We start from the raw sequence: 16,206 nt of genomic DNA on the forward strand, positions 1-16,206 counted from the left end.
GTAGTGTGGAGGGAGGGGGAGGGGCAGGTTTGAGATGGGTGGCTGGTGAGAAACCCTAACCAGGACATTAACAGATGTTCTTCCTGTATGAGGTTAGACATTCTGGTCATGTAATGCAACACTGTGTTCATTTCAGCCTGATCTTCATCAGATTTCACATGTACATTTCAGGAGTCATAGAGATGTACAGCATGGAAACAGACCCTTCGGTCCAACCCGTCCATGCTGACCAGATATCCCAACCCAATCTAGTCCCACCTGCCAGCACCCAGCCCATATCCCTCCAAATCCTTCCTATTCATATACCCATCCGTAGGCCTTTGTAAATCTTTTCTGAACCCTTTCAAGTTTCACAACATCTTTCCGATAGGAAGGAGGAGGGGAAGGATTGGGGAATATAGTCAAAAGCAGTCCCCTTGGTTAACTTCTCTCACCCAAGGACCTTAACTGTCGTGCCCCTGACATGACTCAGGCTGGAAGATGATGGGAAGATACAAAGAAAGATCCTGAGGTTGACCCAAATGCCTCACCGCCAATGCAGTACTTTCAAAGTATAATCACGTCTGCAGCACAGGAAACAGGGCCAATGTTTGCACCGCATGCTCCCGCAAATAGCAAGGGGATAACAGCCAGGTAATTTGCTTTTGCAAGTTTAATTTTGTAATAACTATTGATCAGGACATTGGGGGAAACTCCCCAGCCCTGCTCTGAAATACAACCATGGGCTTCTTCATGTTTGGATGAGATGGATGTTTTAATGTCTGCACTGAGAGTCAACTACAGTGATCCTCCCTCAGCTATGCACTGGCATCTTCACCTCGAGCAAACATGTTCCTGACCATATGACTGATCATCGTATCTTACAGTGCATTTCCTCTTTGAGATTTCAGAGGAATGAGAGCCAGTACTTTGTGTGTTACCAGCTCAAGGTCTCATACATCAGCATAGCATCGATAGGTCAATGTGTCTCAGATGACAACCTTCAACAACTCTGACTTTTTAGAACAAAACATCACACTCTGCATTCTACTGTGCATCCTCATTCTCCTCCTATACTTGTTTCTTTAGGCTCTCCCTTTGCCTGTGCCTGTATGAGCTTGTGAGTTGGTGAGGGTCTGAGAAGGGGGTGGGCAGGTGGGGCCCATTCTGTTGGAGTCAAATGCAGCCGACAGGAGAAACTGAGCGATGGGCAGAATGCAGGAGAAAGTGAGGGCTGCAGATGCTGGAAATCAAAGTCGCGAGTGTCATGCTGGAAAAGCACAACAGCTCAGACAGCATCCGAGGAGCAGTAGAATTGATGATTTGATTCCTGACGAAGAGCTTATACCCGAAGCATAGATTCTCCTGCTCCTCGGATGCTGCCTGACCTGCTGTGCTTTTCTAACACCACACTGTAAGATCAGAAGCCAGCCTGATCAATTTATAATCTTCTGGCCTGTATGCCACCGACATGAACACAAGGAGACCCATTTGGCTCATTGTACCTGCTTCACTATTCGTTATTTTCCTGGCTGATCTTGAGCAATAACCCCACTTTCCCAGCCTCTTCCCATATTCCTGCTTTGAGAGACCAAAAACCGATCTATTCCAGCTTTCAGTGTACCGTATTCAACAATGGCTTTGAGTATTCCATAGTCTCACAATCCTTTGTGTGAAGTAATTTATCCTTATCTCCCAAATGATCAGCCCTTATTCTGAGACTGTGGCCCTATGTTTTAGATTCCTTGGCCAGTAGTTGGGTGTCTGCAGCATCTGTCAAGCCTCATTAGAGTCTTCAGTGTTCAATGAGTTCCTCTCCTCTACCTGTAAACTCCACTCTGTTATTACCCATTCAGCAGTGGGAGCAGCAACAGATTAGATTACTTACAGTGTGGAAACAGGCCCTTCGGCCCAATAAGTTCACACCGACCAGCCGAAGCGCAACCCACCCATACCCCTACATTTACCCCTTACCTAACACTATGGGCAATTTAGCATGGCCAATTCACCTGACTTGCACATCTTTGGACTGTGGGAGGAAACCGGAGCACCCGGAGGAAACCCACGCAGACACGGGGAGAACGTGCAAACTCCACACAGTCAATCGCCTGAGGCGGGAATTGAACCCGGGTCTCTGGTGCTGTGAGGCAGCAGTGCTAACCACTGTGCCACCGTGTCGCCCATAATGCATAACAGTTATGCATTAAAAAATAGGTGAGTTACTAGATTTGGTTAAACTGTAGAAGACACATTTACAAAGCTGACTGAGTGTTTAGGACTTTCACTAGTTGTTCAAATCTCATTTTGATGATGAAGAGAAAAGTGCAGAAGCTAAGAGGATCAAAGAAGAGCTGAATGTGAAACCATGGGATGACTGAACAAGAGGAACAGAAATTGGAGGAGGAGTGGACCATAGACTGATCAAGCCGGTATTTGATATGTTCATGAGTGTCATATTTTCTGTGTCTTGGGAACACTCATTACATCATAAAAAATTATTAAAGTTATCTTCAAACTAAGATGTTGTCTACCAGAGAGCATGATGGCTGGCACCAGTTAACTGTGCACTGGTCTGTCTCCTTGTATTCTTTACTTTTTATTTCATTTGTTGACATAGTATCCCAAGTTACCTCAGTCGAAATTGAAATGGGGGTTGCAATGAGTTGGGTGTCTCTAGGCAGAGGGTCAAAGGTTATCAGAGATTGATGGGAATGTGCTATTCAGAAGGCAATTGGATCAGTCATGATTTTATTGAACAGTGGAGCAGGTTTGGAGAGCTGAATGACCTGCTGCTCCTATTTCATATATTCCTAGTTAAAAATCACACAACACCAGGTTATAGTGCTCCGAAAGCTAGTGATTCCAACTAAACCTGTTGGACTATAACCTGGTGTTGTGTGATTTTTAACTTTGTACACCCCAATCCAACACCAGTATCTCCAAATCATGACATATGTTGTCAATCTGTCCTGGCTCATAGGCTGAACACGTCTTGTCTCTACTGACTGCCGGGTTCCCCGCTGATGTGAATCTTGGCCCATTCTTGAACAGTCTGGGATGATAAACCAGCCAGCTCACTGTGTATAAGAATTGCAGGTTTCACATTGGCACAGTAGTAAAGGAACAGGCGGTTTTTAATATTAGAGTTCAGTTGGGGAAAGCACAAGAGGAATCTTTGAAAGTTGCAATGAATGATCTTAGAGCACTTGAAGCACTTAGATGAGAAACTGTTCCCTCATCCAGCTGAATGCCTTTCACCCGAAAAAGAGCTGTTAGCTACGGACCAACATTTGGAGATAACTATGGCAACACAATTTGTAGCAATCCTTCTCACCTGCATTCTTTTAAAGGAATAGTGCTCATTTAATTTTATCCAGTTATTAAGTACATATGTTGCTAACAAACAATGTGAATGCAGTTGGGGAGCTGTAAACTCTAGCTATCTCGGGCATTGATTCCGTTAAATGTCAATCTGTTCTAATCCAGGTTTAATTGTGAAGGGTGGATAATTATTGCTGGTCAGTCCACTGAAAAGCCATGCTTGATTTATCTCAATCTGCCCTCATACTTTGGTCTAGCCCTCTTCTGCTGGTACTGTGAAACATTATGATTGCGAGTAGATTTTTGTTGTTCACCAGCTCCCTCCTCCACTAACATTTAACTCTCGTCTTCATTTTGATGATGGAAGAAAGGATGTTTCTTCAGAAGCATATTGGTTCTGAGAGGAGTTGACAGAGTGTCTGCTACAATGGCTGAAACTAAAAGATCTTCCATTTATACCGGATATGAGGAGAATTTTTTTTCTCTCAGAGGCTCTTCTGGAACTTAACAGGACTTATACTCTTAATGGTAAGGTCCTAGGGAGCGTTGCTGAACAAAGAGACCTTGGAGTGCAGGTTCATAGCTCCTTGAAAGTGGAGTCACAGGTAGATAGGATAGTGAAGAAGGCGTTTGGTATGCATTCCTTTATTAGTCAGAGTTTTGAGTACAGGAGTTGGGAGGTCATGTTGTGGCTGTACAGGACATTGGTTAGGCCACTGTTGGAATATTGTGTGCAGTTCTGGTCTCCTTCTTATCGGAAAGGTGTTGTGAAACTTGAAACGGTTCAGAAAAGATTTACAAGGATACTTCCAGGGTTGGAGGATTTGAGTTATAGGGAGAGGCTGAACAGGCTGGGGCTGTTTTCCTTGAAGTGTCGGAGGCTGAGGGGTGACCTTATAGAGGTTTATAAAATCACGAGGGGAATGGATAAGATAAATATGCAAAGTCTTTTCCCTGGGGTGGGGGGAGTCCAGAACTAGATGGCACAGGTTTAGGGTGAGAGGGGAAAGATATAAAAGAGACATAAGGGGCAACGTTTTCATGCAGAGGGTGGTACGTGTATGGAATGAGCTGCCAGAGGAAGTGGTGGAGGCTGGTACAATTGCAACATTTAAAAGGCATTGCGGACGGGTATATGAATAGGAAGGGTTTGGAGGGATATTGGCTGGGTGCTGGTGGGTGGGACTAATTTGAGTTGGGATATCTGGTCGGCATGGACGAGTTGGACCAAAGGGTTTGTTTCCGTGCTGTACATCTCTATGACTCCATGACTCTAACTGTTCCCCAGAGTATCTTTCAATGTTTTTTAAGGCAGAGATAGATAGAATCTTGACAAACAAGGGAGTCAAAGCATTTCAGCACAAGGCAGGATTGTTCGTGCCACAATCAGATCGTAGAATCAGCTATGGTATGGAAGCAGGCCCTTCGGCCTGTTGAGTCTACACCGACCCTCTGAACAGCATTCCAGCCCCACCCTCTGTAACCTGGCATTTCCCATGGCTAACCCACCAAGCCTGCACATCCCTGGACAATTTAGCATGGCCAGACCACCTAAACTACACATCTTTGGACTGTGGGAAGAAACCAGAGCACCTGGAGGAAACCCACGCAGACAATCGCCCGAGGGTAGAATTGAACCTGGGATCCTGGTGCGATGAGGAAGCAGTGTTAACCACTGAGCCACCATAATCTAATTGAATAGTGGGGTTGCTTGGAGGGGCTGTGCTCTGAATTGTGTTAGTTGGAATTATGAAGGAATTTTCTCCCCTTTTCCATTTGCTCCTGAAAATAATGGCTTCTTTCAGGTTGAGTTTTACAGGCATTCTACCCAGACAGCTTTATTTTATGTGCAATCCAGATGGTCAGCATCAGAAGGTAGTCAACTCTGGATCGGCTGTTCTCATGCGATATCCACATATATACATCTGACTTGTTGACAGCACAAGACATCCATTTGGCCCAACCAGTCAGTGCCAGTACTTTTGCTCCCGTAGGGCCTCTGTCCAACTTTATCCAGTCTCACCCTCTCACAATTCCTTTTTCTCTGAAGTACTTATTCAGCTTCCCCTTTAGGCATCTATAAAATGGGAGACCATACTACCCAGGAGAGGCTGCTGCACAGCATTCAGAGGTAGGACTCTGAGCTGACTTCCAACCTCCCTCCAAAGGCCAAGTTTAATTCCACCCCTTCAATAGTCTGACATGTTGACTTGGTAAATGCTGTTACAGAGGCTCAAGTAAGTGGTCTGGAAATATGGACTTCAACCTCCAACAGCAGTCAGTGGAACTTCTATTAGTTATTAAATACACATCTTGTCAAAGCTTTCTGTCTTGTATGCTGTAGGGCACAGCACAAGAAATACCAAAGGAAAGAGAAAAAACATTTATTCTGTATAAGAGGAAAAGGCGGATTGTTTGGTAATTAGGACAGGGGTTACCTTGGAGAATGCACCAATTAATGAAGGTGACAGTGAACAGTCAAAGCTTTGTTGTTTTTAAACAAGACAGCTTGGCACAGATTGGTCACAGCATTACCCTGACAAATGAACCAGAGAATGGCTGTCACCATGTATTGTTGCACAGAAATAGGCACAGAATATGTAAATGTGCTGTCTATCTGCACAGAACAGGGCGCTGTGTATTAATATGTGTAGCTTCCAGTACATGCAGATACACTATCCTGCACACTTAGGATTATGTAACAAATGTTGTCCAATTGCAGAATCACACCTAATATTGGACACTGTGCTCAGCTTTGAAAATATGGGATACTTGGGTACAGTCAGTTACAAACAGCTAAGCACAAAGAGAAATTGCTGGAAAAACTCAGCAAGTCTACAGTATGTGTGGAGAGAAAGCAGAGTTAATGTTTCAGGCCCGTGACCCCTCTTCTGAGTGTTCTGTTCTGAATAATATCTGTTCTATTCTGAGGAAGGGTCACTGGACCTGAACATTAACTCTGCTTTCTCTCTACAGCTACTGCCACACCGCTGACTTTTTCTGTTCGTGTTTCTGATCTGCTGCATCTGCAGTTCTTTGGTTTATTTGCAATGGATTTGTCTACCAGTCTTGGAACACACTGCCATTGCACTTGCACTGAAATTCCTAAATCATATTACTCACTTTGTGATAGACAAAATATCTTTTTGGTTAGTTAGCAACAACTTATTACTCGCAAACACCACTTGTGTTGCTACTGCATAGGAACAGCGTGAAACATTAGCTTCTCATATTACTCAAACTTCTGAGATATTTTACCTTCTGGGGCAATCTGAGGTTTTCAGTTTTTCAGGACCAAAACTGATAGCCTTAGGAGCATCCATGAGTTTGTGCATTCTACACTGAGAAAGTAATCTTAGTGAGATTCATCAAACTGTGAGAAAAACTTTTCTTAAACTGTGTGCAACTGTAGGAATTCAAGCATGGTTACTGAGCTTGCGGTTGAACAGTAATACTGAACACCCTGGACAATTTCTCGATCTGTACTTCAAGGAAAGGCAGCCATTTTGACTGCTCTACATCTAAAGTAAATTTGAGCATCAGATTAATATGTGTAAGGAGAATCTTAGACTCAATTATAGTAAACATATTATCGACATAATGGAAATGTGCAAGGAATAGGAGGTTAGGTATAATTTCATTAAAGAACCATTTATTCATGGAAGTCAATCAAAGTGTTTGAGAGAGCTGGGCCTAACTGGGATCCTATGCTAACACCATCTATTTTGCATATAGTGTCATTAAAACTGCACTGAACTTTGTGAGTTGCTAAACTCGTAAGTACAATAAATACTGATTCATGCAATGGTAGTTGGTCTAGATTACCACCAGATCTTTCTTGAGTGGCACGCAAAGCAACACTTTTCACAGTATCTTGGTCCGTGTTGCAACAACAAATCATAGCAAATCGAATAGACTAGCAATGACAAATGAGCACATGCGCACTGCTTTGCTATTGATATGCAAGTCCTGTAAGGCCTTTGCAAATGGTCTCAAATACTTTCCTTTGCATGAATTTTAGGAATAGAGCTTGGAAATCATTGGCCACCTCTGCATGTCGGTGCAGAGCATGTTTGTCCATTTTGACCCAACTTATTTTAAATCGTTTTAACTCTCTGCCATAGAAGAATACTGCTAAGCATTTGTGTTGCATTCTGTGCTAAAATGACCAGTTATGGTTTGTTTCCAGGCCAGCATTGCTTTGGCAGTTAAAGCATTTCTTCTTTAAAATCAGGAATGTCTATTATTTCACCTCAGGCATAAGAAACTATCACAAATAACTTTTCTGAAAGAGTTTGTACCTTAAAAAATTCAGCAAACATCATTTGTTACTGACTATATTAGTATGAGGTATTCTGGGCAGAGGTGACAGATTTGATCAATTATCTCGTCTTCTTTTGAGGTCTCTCTCTGACACTTTGGCTAACGTTCCTGAACAGCTCCAAACAGTTTTGAAAAGAAACTTACTTCTTGAGATAGTGGCTTGACTGTGGGACTTGCTGCCATTGGAAGTTATTGAAGTTAGTAGAATAAATGCAGCAAAGATAAGCATAGGCAAGAAAAAGGAGGAGAAGTGCCTGTTGAGAGGATAAAATAAAACAATGTGAAGCAGAAACACTGTTGGACCAAGCAGCCTGTTTCTGTGCTGTAACTTCGAAGTTGTTCGCTGTAATCGCAAAACCAGATTTCAGAGAATTGAGCTTTAACCCGGTGTGAAGAGCAAGTGAGCTTAGGTTCACATTCTGGTCCATAAGAATGTGTATCCCTTTGGCTCCTGAAATGGACCGACATGAGTCAAACACTGTTACATCCGATTCTGAAATGGGAGTGGAATTAAATGGTTGCATGCTTCACAATGTCTCCAGTGTCAAATTCACTGACTGTTGTGATTTAAAAAAAATTCTAATCCAACATTACAATGGACACAAGGTCAAATTCACTTTAGCGTGCCTCTGTCTTAACTGGCAAGAGGTTACTAAACTATATCAGAACATTTTTTGCTGCCTATGTTGCTTATTATGGTTGCTAAAGTTGAATACAATGGCGAATTTATGCCCTTCTTAATAAATTTGTTATTTTTAAAGACTTACTTTTTTAGAAAGAATAGTAGTGACTGGGAATTCATGTCAGATGGCAGTGGTATTAGCCTGATGTTCAGATCTATTGTAATTACTAGAATGAACTATCAAATGCCACGTAGTCAATCTGATAATGCCAGTTTTGTGCCATTGTCCGAGATGGATTTCTAGCTCCACTGCATTTTATCTTTCTGGATTACTGTTTATTGTCCTCACAATCCTCAGAGGTCAATAACATAAACAGCACATTCCTTTAACTCCTTCGCTGCTGTGGCAATATCACTATCCCCTGACAGCCAAGGGTTAAGCTGGAGGATAGTTTATATTTTGTGTTTTATTCTCTTGACAAGCTCCAGTCCAATGTTATGCAGTGCAATTTGAAGAAATAACCATTAAAAATGATTATAAACAGGAGTCAAGCTGTAAAGAAAATAACATTTTGAGATTCAGAGGTAAAGGTTTGTTCTCCTAGACATAAATATAGAGTCAGGCACAACCATTTGCATACAAAAAGACATGCTGTTCTGTAAGCATATTTCTCCAAAACCCTTGGCAATTTTAAGAGAAGTTGACCATTTTAAAATAGATGAAAATCTCCCATCAAGTCACTGGCTTACATTGATAGTCTACCTTTGCCCCACTCCATCAAAATTTTCACTTTTCTTTTCACAACATCACAACAAAGCAGCATGTTGTTCTTACACAATGTTAACAGCAAGCAGCCAAAGTGGCTCCAGCGGCTATAGGTCCTTGAGTGTTTGAAAACCCAAGAACAGATGATTTATAAAAAAAAAGGAAAGGATTGGGTTGCACAGATTCCTACCTCCGTTCTGGCACTGTGTAGTCTGAAGTTGACTCAAACGTGCTAATCGTCCACAGAATTCAGCAGTCAAGTGATAGCAACTTGACTCTGACAATTAGAATGTTTTTTCTGTCTCTCCTTTTCCCCCTTCCACTGTCTTCTCTCATCCAGCTCCCTCTGACAGAACAGCTTCTCCACTTGACATCAGTACTTGCTTCTGTGCTCCCCTCCACTCCCCTCCTGTGTGCTGTGTTGCTGCTGCAGGCTGTGAGTTGTGAGATCACATCACTGTGGGGAGAGTCTGACTGGACCTGTGCAATCTGTACTTCACATGCTAGGCATCGGATGCATTACATTTGCATTGCATTCGCTCTCTCGTGGAATGCATTGAGCTGCTGGCCAGGCTTCAATGCAGAACAGCTTTCTCTCTCTCTCTCTCTCTGTCTCCCTCTCTATCTCTGAATTGGAGTCTGCTGCATCTCCCCCAAGTTTGTATCTGATAAGGTGGCATTTGTATACTTTCATCACAGAATGAGCTTTGAAGGCAAACAAATTCTGACAAAAGATTTGAAATGTTAATTGTGTTTTCCCCCTCTGCCAGACCTGCTGGGTTTCTCTCTCAAGTGTTTGTTTCAGCTCATGCTGGGTTTTTTTTTGTGTGACACTGAACACAGACATCGCCAAACGGTCCAATTTTGAAATGGCTGATGAAAAATTGGCTTCGGTCAGGTATCTGTCTTTGCAGGTTTGCAACTCATTGCCAATCTTTACTCCCTCCACCTCCTCCTTTCCAAAGATGTTAGCTCCTCACCAGTGTCAGGGCCAGTGTTAAACGAGGGCTTGAAGGAAGAGGAGGTGAGAGATTTAGGAACCAACTTCTGGAGTTTGGAGGCGTGGCAGCTTCTCTCGACGACTGTGCCCAAGTGACTAATATTTGCGTGGTCCCCTGAAGAGCTAGTGTGGGCAGGCTATTCATCTGTGAGAGACATCATAGCCCCCAGCCTGGAATGAAAGTCATATCAGATTTTAACTATCATTCATTAACTTGGTTTCTGTCACTGCACAGATGCTGCCAGGCCTGCTGAGTTTCTCTAACTCACTTTAATTTTACTGTGGCCTTAACCTGATTTCGCCCTCAATCGATCAGAGTTACTGGGCGTTGATCAAGAGGGAAACGTTGACTGATATTACACCCTAGATGCTAAGGTCAAGTGCAGTTGTTGCTCAGAATGGGTTAAATTTTCATACACCAGCAGTCGAAGCTGAAGCACTCGTGTGATTATAACCCACATCACTGTCACTTCAGCTAGGTACCTAGATTAATTAGGTAGATGCCTGGTTTGTGACCCTAACAGTATGGGTTCAACTCCTGCTATGACTGAGGTTTCACAAAATGTTCTCCTCCCATCTGAGGTGTTGATGATCCTCAGGTCAAACCACCATCAGTTCATCTTTCTGCAATGGGAGAGCAGCCCTATGGTATGGTAGGACTATGATGACCTTACCTCTTACTTGGAAATAATCACATTAGGTGTTGGCAGTAAATGCTGGCCCAGCAAGTAATGCCCAAATCACGTGAATGAATCAAACAACACTTTGTTTTGTAGGAACTTGTTTTATTGGATGTGGTTATCTCTGGATAGGTCAGCATTGATTGGCCATCCTTGATTGCACAGTGAATCAAATCTTAGAATCCTTACAGTGTGGAAACAGGCCATTCAGCCCATCAAGTCAGTACTGACCCTCTGAAGAGCATCCCACCCAGACCCACCGCTTCTCTTTCTCTGTAACCCTGTGCCATGGGCAATTTAACATGACCAAACCATCTAATCTGCAAATCTTTGGACTGTGGGAGGAAGCCAGAGCACCTGAGGAATCCCACGCAGACATGGGGAAAATGTCCAAACTCCACACAGATAGTTGCCCAAGAGTGGAATCGAACGCAGGTTCCTGGTGCTGTGAGGCAATAGTGCCACTGGACCGCCCCAGGGCAGTTAATATCAGTGACATTGTTGTGGGTCATGACAATTTTAAAAGGACCTGAGGAGCAACATTTTGACATAGAAGGTAGTTCGTACATGGAATGAACGCCAGAAGAAGTGGTAGATGCAGGTACAGTTACAACATTTGAAAGACATTTGGACAGGTCCGTGAATAGGAAAGGTTTAGAGGGCTATGGGCCAAATGGGACTAGTTTAGTTTGGGAAACCTGGTGGGCATGGACACATTGGACTGAAAGGTCTGTTTCCATGCTGTATGAATCTATGACTCTATGACAGGCCAGGTAAGGTTGGCAGATTTTCTTCTCGAAACAGCATGAGTGAACCAAGTGGGTTTTAAAACAATAATCTACACAGTTGCCATTCGACCAAATTTATTTTCCAAATTTTATTGAGTCCAAATTTCAGTCATCCATCATGGTGGGATTCAAGCCCGTGTCCCCTAAGCATTATGGTTGGGATCCTGGATTACTAATTCAGTGACATCACTGCAATGTCACTTCCTCTTTGTATCATGTGCATTATGGGCGGCACAGTGGCACAGTGGTTAGCACTGCTGCCTCACACCGCCAGAGACCCAGGTTCAATTCCCGCCTCAGGTGACTGACTGTGTGGAGTTTGCACATTCTCCCCGTGTCTGCGTGGGTTTCCTCCCACAGTCCAAAGATGTGCAGGTCAGGTGAATTGCCCTTAGTGTTAGGTAAGGGGTAGGGGTACAGGTGGGTTGCGCTTCGGTGGGGCGGTGTGGACTTGTTGGGCCGAAGGGCCTGTTTCCACACTGTAAGTAATCTAAATCAAAAAATTATGTAAGTTTGAACATTTTCTGCAATACCTAACTTTGGATTTTAATCTGATTTTAGAGCCTTTGTAGTTCAAACTCTCAAGTAAGTTTTAACAAAATAGTTCCATAAGGGCAATGGTTTCAATGCATTGATACAGTGTGTGAGTTTGAATTTCCACAGAGTGAATGTGGCTAGGAGTAGAGAGGTACAGGATTCAGTGTGCAGCCACACACGGGGGTCATGTTCCAACCCCGAAAGCATTGATTGTTGACATTTTATTTTCATGCAGTTTTGAGCAGGTTAGTGTTTTGTAAGTCTATGTTTTATATCAAAAATAACTATCATGGAAAGGGTAGACATTTTGAAAATAAAAATATAAACTGCCAACCTGTTTGTTGAAATCTTGTTCCTTTTGTGGCAAATTTAACTCTGCCTTTGCATAGCAGAACTTCAACAACATAAGTTTAACAATAAGATCATCTATTACTTTTATATCTATCCTGGATCCCATTGCAGGCCAGATCAAATGTGTAGGTATGGAGGCAGGTAGAAAGACCATTATTAAATTGAGAATACAGTAGAATCATACAGATATACAGCACAAGCATACTCTTTGGACTAACTCATCCGCGCTGACCAGATATCCTGAATTTATCGAGTCCCATTTGCCAGTATTTGGCCCATTTCCCTCTAAACCCTTCCTATTCATGAACCCATCCAGATGTCTTTTAAATGTTGTAATTGTACCAGCCTCCACCACTTCCTCTGGTAGCTCATTCCATACACTCACCATCCTCAGCTTGAAAAAGTTGCCCCTCAGGTCCCTGTTAAATCTTTCCCCTGTCACCTTAAGCCGATATCCTCTAGTTTTGGACTCCCTGACCCTGGGAAAAAAGACTTTGGCTGTTCATCCTTATCTATGCCTCTCATGATTTTGTAAACCTTCATAAGGTCACTCTTCTGCATCCGATACTCTAGGCAAAAAAATTATAACAATATCAAATAAACAATTTATACTTTTAAAGAATTTAAGGAAGTGATAGAGACTCAATATAATCTAACAAATTGAGTTTTGATTAAAGATTAGTGTTTTGTAAGTCTATGTTTTATATCAAAAATAACTACCCAGATATCAACTTGTCTTTTCCACCATTTAGATGTTGATTTACTTGTGTGTGTATTTCAAGTACTTTCCATTTTAAAAACTTTTAAACCCCAAGGTCAGATAGCTACTTAGAGTCATAGAGTCATAGAGATGTACAGCACGGAAACAGACCCTTCCTGCCGACCAGATATCCCAACCTAATCTAGTCCCATTTACCAGCATTTGGCCTACATCTCTCTAAACCCTCCCTATTCATATACCCATCCAGATGCCTTTTAAATGATAGGAGCGAGACCAGAATTGGCTTAAGCAATATTCTAACGCAACATCACCTCCCAGACACAATGCTCTGACCAATAAAGGAAAGCATACTGAACACATTCTTGACTATCCTATCTACCTGTGACTCCACTTTCAATGAACTATAAACCTGCACTCCAAGGTCTCTTTGTTCAGCAACACTCCCCAGGACCTTACCATAAGTATAAATCTGTGATGGTATATTCCCCATTTGCCTGGTTGGCTGCAGCCCCAACAACACTCAAGAAACTTGACAGCATCCAGAATAAAGCAGCCCTCTTGATTGGCACCACATTCTCAAACATTCAGTGCCTTTACCACCGATACTCACTAGCAGCAGTGTGTACTAGCTACAAGACGCAGTGCAGAAATTCACCAAAGATCCTTAGACAGCACATTCCAAACCCACAACTGTTTCCAAATAGAAGGACAAGGGCAGAAGATCCATGGGAATGTCACCACCTGAAAGTTTCTCTCTGCGCCATCCTGACTTGAAAACATATCGCTGTTACTTTACTGACACTTGAGCAAAATCCTGGAACTCCCTCCTTCAGGGCATTGTGGGTTGACCTACAGAACATGGACTGCAACGGTTCAAGAAGGCATCTCACTGCCACCTTCTCAAGGGCAACTAGGGATGGGCAGTAAATGTTGGCCCAGCCAGTGACACTCATGTCCCCATGAGTGAATTAAAACGAAATGAACAACTGCAGACTAATATCTGAGAAGCAGGTTAGATATGTTCGGGGGAAACTATTTTTCAGTTGTGCTCAAAGGTCACAGACCTCAAATTTTAATTCTGTAAATGGTGCCAGACCCTCTTTCATCATTCCACCATTTGTTGTTTGTTTTTGTATTTAACTAAGTTGAGCTTTTTCATGATGTAGCAGAGACGTTGGATGAAAGCAATACAGTTGATGTTGTGTTTATGAACTTTCAGAAGATGTTTGATAAAGTACCATGTTATTAGCTTGCCAGCAAAGTTGAAACTCATGGAATAAAAAGGACAGTGACAGCGTGGATATAAAGTTGGCTGAGTGACAGGAAACTGAGTAGTGGTGAATGGTTGTTTTTCTGGACTGTAGCAGAGTGTACAGTGGGGTTCCTCAGTGAACAGTAGCAGGACCACTGCTTTTTATACATTGAGGGCTAGGTTTGAGTGTAGAGGGGACATAACTTGGAAGCATTATGAACAGTGAGGAAACTAGTGATAGACTTCAACAGGACACAACAGAGTGGGGGGAGTGGGCAGTCAAGTAAAAGATGAAATACTGTACAATACAGTGATACATTTTGGTAATAAGAACACCGTGAAATATAAATACAAATCAAAGGGGACAATTCTAGGGGATGTATAGGACAGTGAGATCCTGAAGTACGTGGCAGTGCAGTTTAAAAAAGGTGTTAAAAACACCTTGGGACAATGGGATTTATAAATGTAGGCAGAGTTTGCATAAGCAAGGAATGGTGTGATGAACCTTTAGGGAACAATGATTCAACTTCAGCTAGAACATCATCATATGCAAACCACTGACTATCCTGACACAAAAATAAATTGCTGTTCCTTCACTGTCACTGGGTCAAAATCCCACCCTAAGGATATTGTGGCTCAGTGGTTAGCACTGTTGTCTCACATTGTCAGGGACCTGGGTTCCATTCCACCATTGGGTGATTGTCTGTGTGGAGAGTGCACATTCTCTCCATTCGACTCATTGAGTCCACACCAACCCTTTGAAGAGTGACCCACCCCCTACCCTAGCCTTGTATCCCTGCATTTTCCATGGCCAACCCACCTAACCTACATATCTTTGGGCTGAGGGAGGAAACTGAAGTGCCTGGAGGAAACCCATGCAGACATGGGGAGAATGTGCAAACTCCACACACACACTACTTGACGTTGAAATTGAACCCAGCGCAGGCAGCAGAGCTAACCACTGCTGTTTGACATATGGGCAATGAAAATAATGTAGGAAAGTGAGAGGAGTTCTTTTTGTGAAAGAACAGAAGGGACAACTCAAGCTAATCGGCACAATTTGAAGGGGAGCAGGAAGAAAGAGATACAAATATTTAAAAGGGTTAAGATTTGTTATCAAAATTGTTAATAATGAGCAGAAGTATATGAAAGAAATTCATTCACATAGCCTTTTTGCAATCCTCTAATCTTACTGATACAAAATAAATTTGTTTCAGCAAAGCTTTAAGTGTGAAATGATCATCATCAAATATAAATCTCTTTCTGACTTTCTTTCTGTCTTTGTAACTTTCTTGAGCTTTGTAAATATGTCCTTATCACAACATTAACTGCAAAATTCCCCATTCCTCTAATATTGGGAGGAGGAAATTGGAATATAGTAAATAAGAGCAGAATCATAGAATAGTGTCCATTCTGCTTCAACATTCAATTTGATCAGCCCCATTTTCCCCATATCCCTTGATATCTGCAATATCTAGAAATCTGTTGATCTCTGTCTTGAATGTTCCCAATGACTAAGTCACCATGGTCTTTTGGTATATCAACTTCCAATTGTTCACTATCTCTGAGTGAAGAAATTTATCCTCAATTGGAGTTATAGAGATGTACAGCACAGAAACAGAACCTTTGGTCCAACTTGTCTGTGCTGACCAGATATCCTAAATCAATCTAGTCCCATTTTCCAGCAATTGGCCCATATCCCTCCAAACCCTTCTTATTCATATACCCATCCAGATGCCTTTTTAAATGTTGCAATTGCACAGCCACCACCACCTCCTCTGGCAGCTCATTCCATATATGCGCTATCCTCTGCGTGACAAAGTTGCTCCTTAGGTACCTTTTAAATTTTCTCCCTCTCATCCTAAA

At 42.4% G+C, this 16,206-nt stretch overlaps 1 protein-coding gene across 1 annotated transcript in view; it reads right to left on the reverse strand.

Annotated features, from left to right (window-relative positions):
* fgfr3 (fibroblast growth factor receptor 3) overlaps positions 1 to 9,433 on the reverse strand; it is a 177,253-nt gene extending 167,820 nt beyond the window's left edge. The window contains exon 1 of the mRNA XM_072575359.1: positions 9,202 to 9,433. The gene's annotated coding sequence lies outside the window, so the exon portion shown is untranslated. The remainder of the gene's footprint in view (positions 1 to 9,201) is intronic.
* Between the last annotated feature and the right edge of the window lie 6,773 nt (positions 9,434 to 16,206).

The sequence above is a fragment of the Chiloscyllium punctatum genome, chromosome 1, assembly GCF_047496795.1.
Source record: "Chiloscyllium punctatum isolate Juve2018m chromosome 1, sChiPun1.3, whole genome shotgun sequence".
NCBI classification, from domain to species: domain Eukaryota; kingdom Metazoa; phylum Chordata; class Chondrichthyes; order Orectolobiformes; family Hemiscylliidae; genus Chiloscyllium; species Chiloscyllium punctatum.